General features: G+C 35.8%; 1 pseudogene; it reads left to right on the top strand.

Annotated features, from left to right (window-relative positions):
- The first annotated feature begins 7007 nt into the window (after positions 1–7007).
- LOC100428687 (52 kDa repressor of the inhibitor of the protein kinase-like) lies at positions 7008–9387 on the top strand (annotated as a pseudogene).
- Positions 9388–9630: the final 243 nt, after the last annotated feature.

Here is a 9630-nt window from a genome sequence, read left to right as displayed (position 1 = left end):
CAAAATGCGCATGATAAAGGTTACTGAACATATAAAATATAAAATTTCAGAATTCTGATGGCATCATCGAATTAGGACCCTAGTTTACCTACTTCCCAAATTCTATGTGAGAATTATAAAATACTCATTTCACCTTAGCCACTGTTTCCAGATTTGTTATTTGCAGTTAAATTGTAATTACTGATAAGCTCATTATGTCACCATTAGTAGATACTACCTCCATTGTGAACATTTCTTTTTATTCATTCGTAAAATAAGTGTGATAAAATTAATTGTCTTAATGAGAATGATGGAAGGATTACATAAGAAAATATGTATAAAGTGTTCAACATGATGCTTGACAAAGAATCTGTAATTATTGAAGTTATGTACTATTTGAGAGAAAAGACTTCCCTCTCTCTAATTTTTATGTTATATTTGAGGAAAATTTTTAATAATTAAGTATGTTACTTTAAGGTAGAGATAAATAAGTGTCTCTTTGTAAATGCAACTAATCTGCAATATAGAAATTATAAGACATGACTAGGCATGGTGGCTCATACCTGTAATCCTGGCCTTTTAGGAGACCAAGGTGGGTGGATCACCTGAGGTCAGAAGTTTGAGATCAGCCTGACTAACATGGTGAAACCCCGTCTCTACTAAAAATACAAAAATTCTCTTGGTATGGTGGCGGGTGCCTGTAATCCTAGCTATTCAAGAGGCTGAGGCAGGAGGATCGCTTGAACACAGGAAGCAGAGGTTGCAGTGAACCAAGATTATGCCATTGCACTCCAGCTTGGGCAACAGAGTAAGACTCCATGTCAAAAAAAAAAAAAAAGAAAAGACAGTATAAGGCATAGTTTTGTTAAGTTACTCTGAATATATGCCCTTGAAAAGTCTCTCATGGAACAATCCTATTTACCTCCCAATACAGAGAGAAATATTTCTTATTTATTTTAAATTTGGATATATGAAGGCTTTAACGAAGGCAAAATTTTAAGAAAGGGTACAGTCAGATTTGCATACCTTGTAAATCAATATAGTTAGATTGGTAAATTTTTACAAAGCTCTAAAAAGGCAGAAGTAATGCTAATTTACACAGCTGAATTGTTTCAGATGAAGAGTGACTTAAACGCAATCACTCTGGCCAATCTACTATAATTATAAAAGGCTCTTTTAAGCAAAATTCATCTGACTAAGGAAATATAAACACAAGGCATGAAATTTTAGTTCTTTTTTAAGATTATGTATTAATTATTCATTTATTGTTTTTAGGAGATTTTTCCTCAACAGAGATATTAACTTCTTCTGATTTAAAATATAATTAAATTTATTTTACATAATTATGTTCATTTCATTTATGTTTTGAGGATATCATGGAACTTCAAAATGAAAAGTTTATTAGAATGCTAATACTGAAGACTTCAAAAAAAATCCCTCTGTGCAAATAATTAAATTAACTGCTTGATTAGCTCAATTTATCACATTCTTTTTCTCTTTCACTCATGCTAGTTTTTTTTTAGATTCACTCAATATGTTTACTCTCTATGATTCATTGGAAAAGGAAATACTTTTCTTGGTTTATTTAGTTGACTTGTTATCAGGTGTAAACTTTGCCGTTTTAATTTTCCAGCTGTCAATTATTTCCAAAAAGTAATTTTTAAAATTGTCCACCAGGCATAAATTGTTTAAATGCATATTATCCTCATCAAAGCCCTCTAAAAGTTCTGCAATCTGTAATTCATTGCTTAAAATATAAAATATGTCCTTATAATATTTAAAATATATAACAAAGATATCAGGTAACAATAAAGCAGTCCTAAATGAGGGCTGTTATTAGAGCTCTAAAATGCAAGTATTATATAAAAAAGAGTCTAAGGTATGTTTATTGTAACTAGAAAAATGGGATGGAGAAATTGATCCTCTCCTTAGGTTAAATATAGGTTTACATCTTTTATGTGTTCTTTTGGTTAAAATATTTAATGAATGTTAAATGCATACGTAGCGCCATAGTTAAATAAAGGATAAGCATGTGAATAACTTGAAATGCGGATCTCTGCCCAATTCATTGTTGTCTCCCTAGTCTCCAACATCATGTAAGAAAAAGAAAAAGGAAACAGACTGAGAAATGGAAAGAAAGTGAAGGGAATCAACAAGAAGAGTAAAGAAAGGGAGTGTTCAATCCCAGGCTGATTAGAAGCATGGCCTGTGGCAGAAAATAAGCCTTGTCTGGCTCTCATACTTAAGCATGTTCCTGGGCCTCATTTTTCTCTTCTGAATAATAGTATTCACTTCTTAACATCCTCATGAAAATTAAATGAGATAACCTCTATAAAGTATCTGGCATAAAAGAAACAAAAATGATAATTAGTATATCTGGCAAAATATATCATAGGAGTAGTCAATCTTGAAGCAGGTTTTTTCCTAAATCCTTGTTAATAACTTGAATGAAGGAATCAAGATCAAGCCAAACTTATCTGACAAAGGAATGGATTGAGTTCACAATTTAAAATCACCATATTACAGAGGCAAATAACAGAGTTAGAAACAGTGCAAATGCAGAATAAGAAAGAACTGACTAAAGACATTTTTTAAAAGAGAAATAAATAATAAATGAATAAAGTAGGCCACAGTAGGCAAGCTAAGTATAATTATAATAAAATGTTAAATTTGAATACTTAGCAATTTGTAAGTCAGCCTTTCTTTTCATTCTGCGTTGAACAATTACTCATAAGAACCCTGGGTCCTGCCTCAGTTACCTGAATTTTAAAACATAAGCTAGCACTGAGAAATGTTTGAGAATATGTGATATAGAATCAAACCCGTATGAGGAAAAGACAAATATTTTAAGCTCTTTGACTTGGCAAATACACTGTTAAGTGATACGATTAGTAATGCTTTGTTTTTTTCTCAACAGTCAAGTGAGTTGCCAAAGCAAATATATCACCGAAGTTTGACAGGAAAGAAAGACTATGCAAGACCACTGTAATAGAGATGAGATGCTAGAACTCTGTGCTGAAACAAAGGGTGAGTTGGGGGTGGGGGTGTGATGTGGTATAATAAGAAATATATACTTGGTCTGTGTTCTCAGTTTCTGAGAGTGTTCCTAAAACTCTTGTAGGTAAGGGTGTTGGGGGAACATTTTGTTTTAACATTTGGTCTTTTGGCCACAGTTACCAACACAGAGCTCCTGAGACATTTGTAATATCCTGAATGATAGGCGGGAGTGACATAGAACTCCTAAACCTCTTGAAATTTCCTGGGTTATTTGAGTATCTTTTGTTCTAAAGACATGCTTCATAGTTGACTCCTGGATGGAAACAGGTCGGCAGGAAAATGAACCATGTGATTAGAGGGTTGGCACTTTCGCTCCCACAGCCTGACTTTTAGCAGGGGAGAGGGGCTGAACATTGAGGTGGTCACCAGTGTTCTACTGATGTTGTCATCATGCCTAGGTAATGAAGCCTCTATAAAAACCCAAAAGGACAGCATTCAGAGAGCTTCCAGATTGCTGAACATGTGGTCATCTCTGAAGGGTGGCATACTCGGAGAGGGCATGGAAGCTTCAGTCCACTTCCCACATACTTTGTCCTATGCTTCCCTTCTACGTGACTATTCATCTGTATGCCTTGTAATATCCTTTATTAATATAATGAAACAGTAAATTTAATCAAGTTATTTCCCTGGGTTCTGTGAACCACCCTAGCAAATTAATAGAACCTGAAGAGTGGGTCATGAAAACCCCAATTTATAGTTGGTTGGGCAGAAGTACAGTTCACAGCCTGGGTCTTGTAATTGGCATCTGAAGTAGGGTGCACTCTTTTGGGACTGAGCCCTTAACCTGTGGAACCTGAGTCTAATTCCAGGTAGATAGCATCAGAAGTAAATTCAATGATAGGATAGCCAGTTGGCATCTGCTGGAGAATTGTCTGTTGTGTGAGGAAGAATTCACACACATTTCGGTGACCGGAAGTGAAGTGTTTTGTGTTGCAGTGGTGAATTGAGTGTGAATAGAGAAAATACTTTGGTTTTTCTCATCTCCTACAAGGGGATGGAGAGTTAAGCACTATGGTAAGCTAGTGGAAAAGTACTGGAAGACATTAGTGATCAATGGGATTTATGAAGCATGTTGAGTCAATTCCTGAGTGCAAATGTTTCTCTCTGTATTTAAGCCATCTGTGTTTCATAACTGATGCCCATGGAAGATAAGCTGCTAAACTTCTAGGAAGATAGCGTCATTATCTTTTATAGTGATTACACATCAAAAAATGGCCCTCAGGTCCTTAAGACAGAGATTCCTGGGTTGTAAAACTGGCAAGAGGCTTTTAAAATAATTTGCTACTGCACAGCTGTAGTCCCAGCTACTGGGGAGGCTGAAGCAGAAGAATCACTTGAACCCAGGAGGTGGAGGTTGTAGTGGGCCGAGATCACACCACTGCACTCCAACCTGGTGACAGATTGAGACTGCGTCTCAAAACAAACAAACAACAACAAACAACAAACAAAGGAACAAAATTTGCATCTCCAGTGAGCAGAGAAAGAATTTACAATTACAAGTCATATAAAGAAAATGCTCTAAGAAAAGGGAGGTCAGGGACTAGAATCAAGAATGAGCTCATCTATAATTTAGTCAAGTGAGAAGACTGTTAAGGTCATCTTGGTCAGAGAGCTTGTTTACCATGTCTAAAATAAGGCAGTAAAAGAAAGATAAGGCAGAAAAAAGAAAAAAAATTTAAAAAAAGTAAAGAAGTACAGCAGAAAAGAAAAATAAGATCTTAAGAATTAAGAGAGATTTTAGTTAGAATATCAAGATTCTTAAAATGAGTTGTGGTTTTGAGTCTGTTACATGTGTAATAAAATATTGGAAGACATCGCTTGGAGGAATTTTATAGTATCTATCTGTGATAAGCAAAACAGCTATTTTCCTAGATGTTTTACATTTATTACTCCTGAAGGGTGGCAAAGTAGACCAAGGAATCTTTCCTTTTGTGCTGTATAATTTAATGAAAATATTAATCACCTTTAATTTACTAACCCTAAGCAAACAAACTATTTGCATGATCACTTCATAGAGTCACGGCGTATAGTAACTCAGGGTAGAAATCAAGCTCTTATTTAGTATGATGAAATGTACCTTCCAGTTAATAAGAATAGTTGACATTCATCGAGCATTCACACTTGCCAAACAATGTTGTAGACCTTTTTTGTACATTTTATTAAAATTTACTCCTTAGAGAAACTTACATATTTTCACGCTTTTTATTGTCATTTTGCATCTTTTATGATTAGAATTAGGAAAGAACATACACTAGTAAATTTGAAATCTAGGCTGCAAACCCAAGCAGATATTACTTCAAACCCCATGCTTTTTAGCATGAGTTAGGATTTGCAGTACTATAAGAATAAAAAAATATGGGACTGTCATGGGCTTGAGGAATGTGGAAGAATGGTCATTTCCAATAAGTAACAGGGATTCCAAGGTTAACTGGTGTAATCTTTTTTATTCATTTAAAGTAGTCATGCTTATTTCTTAGACATTTCCTGCTGAAATGACACATTTGAAAATATTGTGGATTTACTATCTATATTTATTATTTCATTTTTGCCCACACTTTATGACATGGTAATATGTTCTAGTTACAAGCCAATTGAAAGTCAACCAGATTAAAAAAAAAAACAGTGTTTCTCTTTGGCTTAGTAACTCATCAATATAGGAAATTGTGTCTGCTATCTGAGGTTGAATCTTGAAAGGGTCAGTAGTCTCTGCATTGTTGAGATGTTATTTTCTACCGATAAAACAGTATTTAAGTAATTACATGATATATTTTTGGAGTAGAAAAAATTGCTAGAAGCAGAGAGAGAGAGATCATTATGAAATGATATTTCCATATTATCAAGTCTCGTTTTACTCATAGGTGCCATCGGTCTTAATGATAGTTATCCTCTTTCAACTCATGGCAATTTTATGTTGCTGATGAACATAATGTCCACTATACAACAGTGTAAATTCATATGTGTTGTTCCATTTACTACTTAACCTACTAATAAAAGGCCATGTTATAATAATTCACAAAAGACAGTTTAGAAAGAGTATCAGAACTCAATACTTAGTTCTTTTCCCCAAAATAGGTGATTTGGCTTATGTATCAGGCATCCTCAATGGAAATAGTCCTTCTGAAAATGGCTTCTTAGAAATACTTCATGCCGGGTGCAATGGCTCACGCCTGTAATCCCAGCACTTTGGGAGGCTGAGGCAGGTAGATCACAAGGTCAAGAGATTGAGACCATCCTGGTCAACATGGTGAAACCCCATCTCTACTAAAAATACAAAATTTAGCTGGGCTTGGTGGCATGTGCCTGTAATCCCAGGTCTTTGGGAGGCTGAGGCAGGAGAATTGCTTGAACCCGGGAGGTAGAGGTTTCAGTGAGCCAAGATTGTGCCACTGCACACCAGCCTGGCAACAGAGCAAGACAGTCTCAAAAAAAAAAAAAAAAAAGAAAAGAAAAAGAAAAAGAAATACTTCAGAAGCAGAGGCACAAAAGCTATTGTTCTGGAAAGAAAACTTGGGATTAAGCAATATCCTAACAATAACACCGTGGGGATTTCTGTGGCTCATTGATGGAAATGATTCTCATAATCTGGTGAAATCATTCAAGTGGAATTTACATAGACATTCTGTAGTTGCTCTTTCTTAAGAAATTTGAAATAGTACTTTTGGACTTCAAAACCTTTAGCCAGATAGTTAAAGGTGAAGTAGAAACAATTTTACATTTTTTCTATGTCATGTGTTTATGGTGCTTTATTTATAACACTGATATCAAATTGCCCATTCATTGCTTATTGTTTTATACAAAGAAAAGCATACATCTAGATTAAATGCTACTACTTCCACTCCAACCTAAAACTCTACTTCAGCATCCTTTTCAAAATCAGTCAACCCACTGGCCCTGTGAAGCCATCCTGGCTGGCCTCCCAAGTCCTGATGGGCGGGGAAACTGCCCTGAGGAGGCTGGGAGGGGAGGGCATGATGCTGAACTTTTGTGTAGCCCCCAACTGCAAGCAGAGGAGCATGTAGTTGGACCTGGCCTTCTTCAAATTCCTGCATTATCAGGTCAGAGCCCAGAAGTGAGTGAAGAATTGTTGCAGAGCAGACTTAGAAGATAAAATGCCTGACCAACTAAATCAACATTATTGATCATGTGCCAAATACTTTGAGACCTCTGTGATCTGTAGAAATGTAAATTTTACAAAAACATCAGAAAAATTCAGAATGATTGGGTTATTGTGTTTCTCAAAATTAATTGAAGCAGATACTTGTGAAGTAATTGGGAGAGTCCTTATAGGACTGTTCTTCAATACAATGCAATACCAAAAATATTTGATCTTACCAATCATTTAAACAATTCAAATAATAGACACAGAAAATGAATAAAAGAATTGAATGAAGATGAAATCAAGCCAGTGAAACAAAGAAAAAATTGTGAAACTTCTGAACAGGAACAAAAACATAAACTAACAACAGCTGTGCTCAGAACCCTACTGCAGAAGAAGGGGATGAAGAGCAAAATGAGGACATCTTACCTGTGACCCTTGAAGACAAGGAAAACAAAGAATGCCTAAAATCTCTATTTGAAGTCTTGATTGTTATTGGAAAACAAAATGTGTCGCTGAATGGACATGAGGCTAATGAAATCCCAGGAGGTCTCTTTACTCCAGATAACTTTCAAGCACTGCTAGAGTGCCTGTTAAATTCTGGGGCGGAGGTCCTGAGAAAATGCTTTGAGACAACAGCAATTAACACATTGTTATGTTCGAAAACACAGCAGAAACAGATGCTAGAGATCTGTGAGGGCTGTATTCATGGAGAAACTCTCAGAGAAGTGAGAGACTCACACTTCTTTTGTATTATCACTGACAATGTAGTGGACATAGCAGGAGAGAGCATCTAACCTGTGTTGGTGAGGTTTATTGATTAATCTCATAAACTGAGAGGAGCTTGTAGACTTCCTGGCTTATGAAGCTGATGCAGAAATTTTGGCTGTGAAATTTTACACTGTGACAACTGAGAAGCAGGGACCAAATATGGAGTATTGTCGTGGCCAGGCTTACATTGTTTCTAGTGGATTTTCTTCCAAAATGAAAGTTGTCACTTGTAGAGTTTTAGAGAATTCTAGCAGTGACACTCCGCAAGCTATCTACACACTCTGATCTTATTGTTCCTTAAATATGTGTTGGGCTAAATCAGTACCTGTTATGGGAGTATCTGTTGCATTAGGAGCAATTGAGGAAGTTTATTCTTTTTACCATAGATCACCACAACTGCTTGTAGGACTTTACAATGTAATTTCTATTCTTTTTCAGAACAGTGAAGAAAGGGGTAAACAAACTGAAGGGAATTTGTCATTTTCAGTGAACAGTCAGAGATGATGATTCTGAAATTTTAGTGGACCTCCTGCAAGTACTTGTTTTATGTTTAGATGGTGTAAGTGACACAAATATTAGATGGTATAACAGTGTATCTGCCCAAACATTTGTACTCTGCAGTGTAGTAACAGATTTTGATTTCATGGTTATTATTGCTGTTCTTTAAAATGTCTTAACTTTTACAAGAGTCTTGGTAAAAAAAAAAAAAAAAAAATATCCAGGGGAAAACTTCTGATGTCTTCTTTGCAGCCAGTAGTTTGACTGCTGTATTGCGTTCACTCAATGACGTGATGAAAAACATGAAAGTTTATGAGGAGTTTTGATTTGAGGAAGCCATGAATTTAGCAGCCAGACTTGATATTCAGATGAATCTCCCTGGGAAATTCTGCAGAGCTCAGCAAGGTAACTGGGAATCTCAACTAACCTCTAAGTTACTGCAAAGAAACCTTAAGTGTTCCAACAGTGGAGCACATTATTCAGGTACTTAACAATATATTCCCAGAACAGCATCTCAGAGCTCTTAAATACTTAGCTCTGGGATCCTCAGTCATGAGATAACTCAAATTTCATACATCAAAGGAACACAATGCTGACCTGTACAGAAGTAACTTACCTAGTCACGTCAAGCTCTCAGCCAAGCTTCATTGTTGGAGAATCAAATGGAAACACATAAGGGAAGATGTAAAGCTTCCATTCACCATTTACGAAGTCTTCAATCTGCCTGACATCAAGTTTTTTCCTAGTATGTATGTATTGCTGCATGACCTGTGTATTTTTCCTGTGATGAAGGTTGAGAACGAGTGGTATGAAAGTATACTTGAGGAACACTTTGACCGACCAAATTTAAAGGTAACCATGCTTTGCGTAACATAAATTTTGATATGAAACATGATCTGAATGTAATGGTGGACACACACATTAAACTCCATACAACTATGTCAGAACTTCCTACAGATAATTCAAAAACCATTGAAAATACCTAGGGAACTCTTAAAAATAGGCTTTCTCACATTTGATATTTGGGAAAAAATCCTTAAGGTGTATGTAGGCCACTTAATCACTAAATATCTTTGCCTGTAGGCCTCCATTGACTATATTAGCCATTGATAATCTACCCATTTAAATGATCCCTATTTAAACTCTCATGCTTTGAAGACCTATCTGTTCTTCCAGAAAAGAACATTGAAAGTGCCATGTTTGAGTTCTGTGTGATCTCTTCTAGTAGC

Source organism: Macaca mulatta, chromosome 14 (genome assembly GCF_049350105.2).
Source record: "Macaca mulatta isolate MMU2019108-1 chromosome 14, T2T-MMU8v2.0, whole genome shotgun sequence".
Taxonomy (NCBI): Eukaryota; Metazoa; Chordata; class Mammalia; order Primates; family Cercopithecidae; genus Macaca; species Macaca mulatta.
Note: the sequence above shows the minus strand (reverse complement) of the source record. Positions and strands in the feature narration are given on the sequence as shown.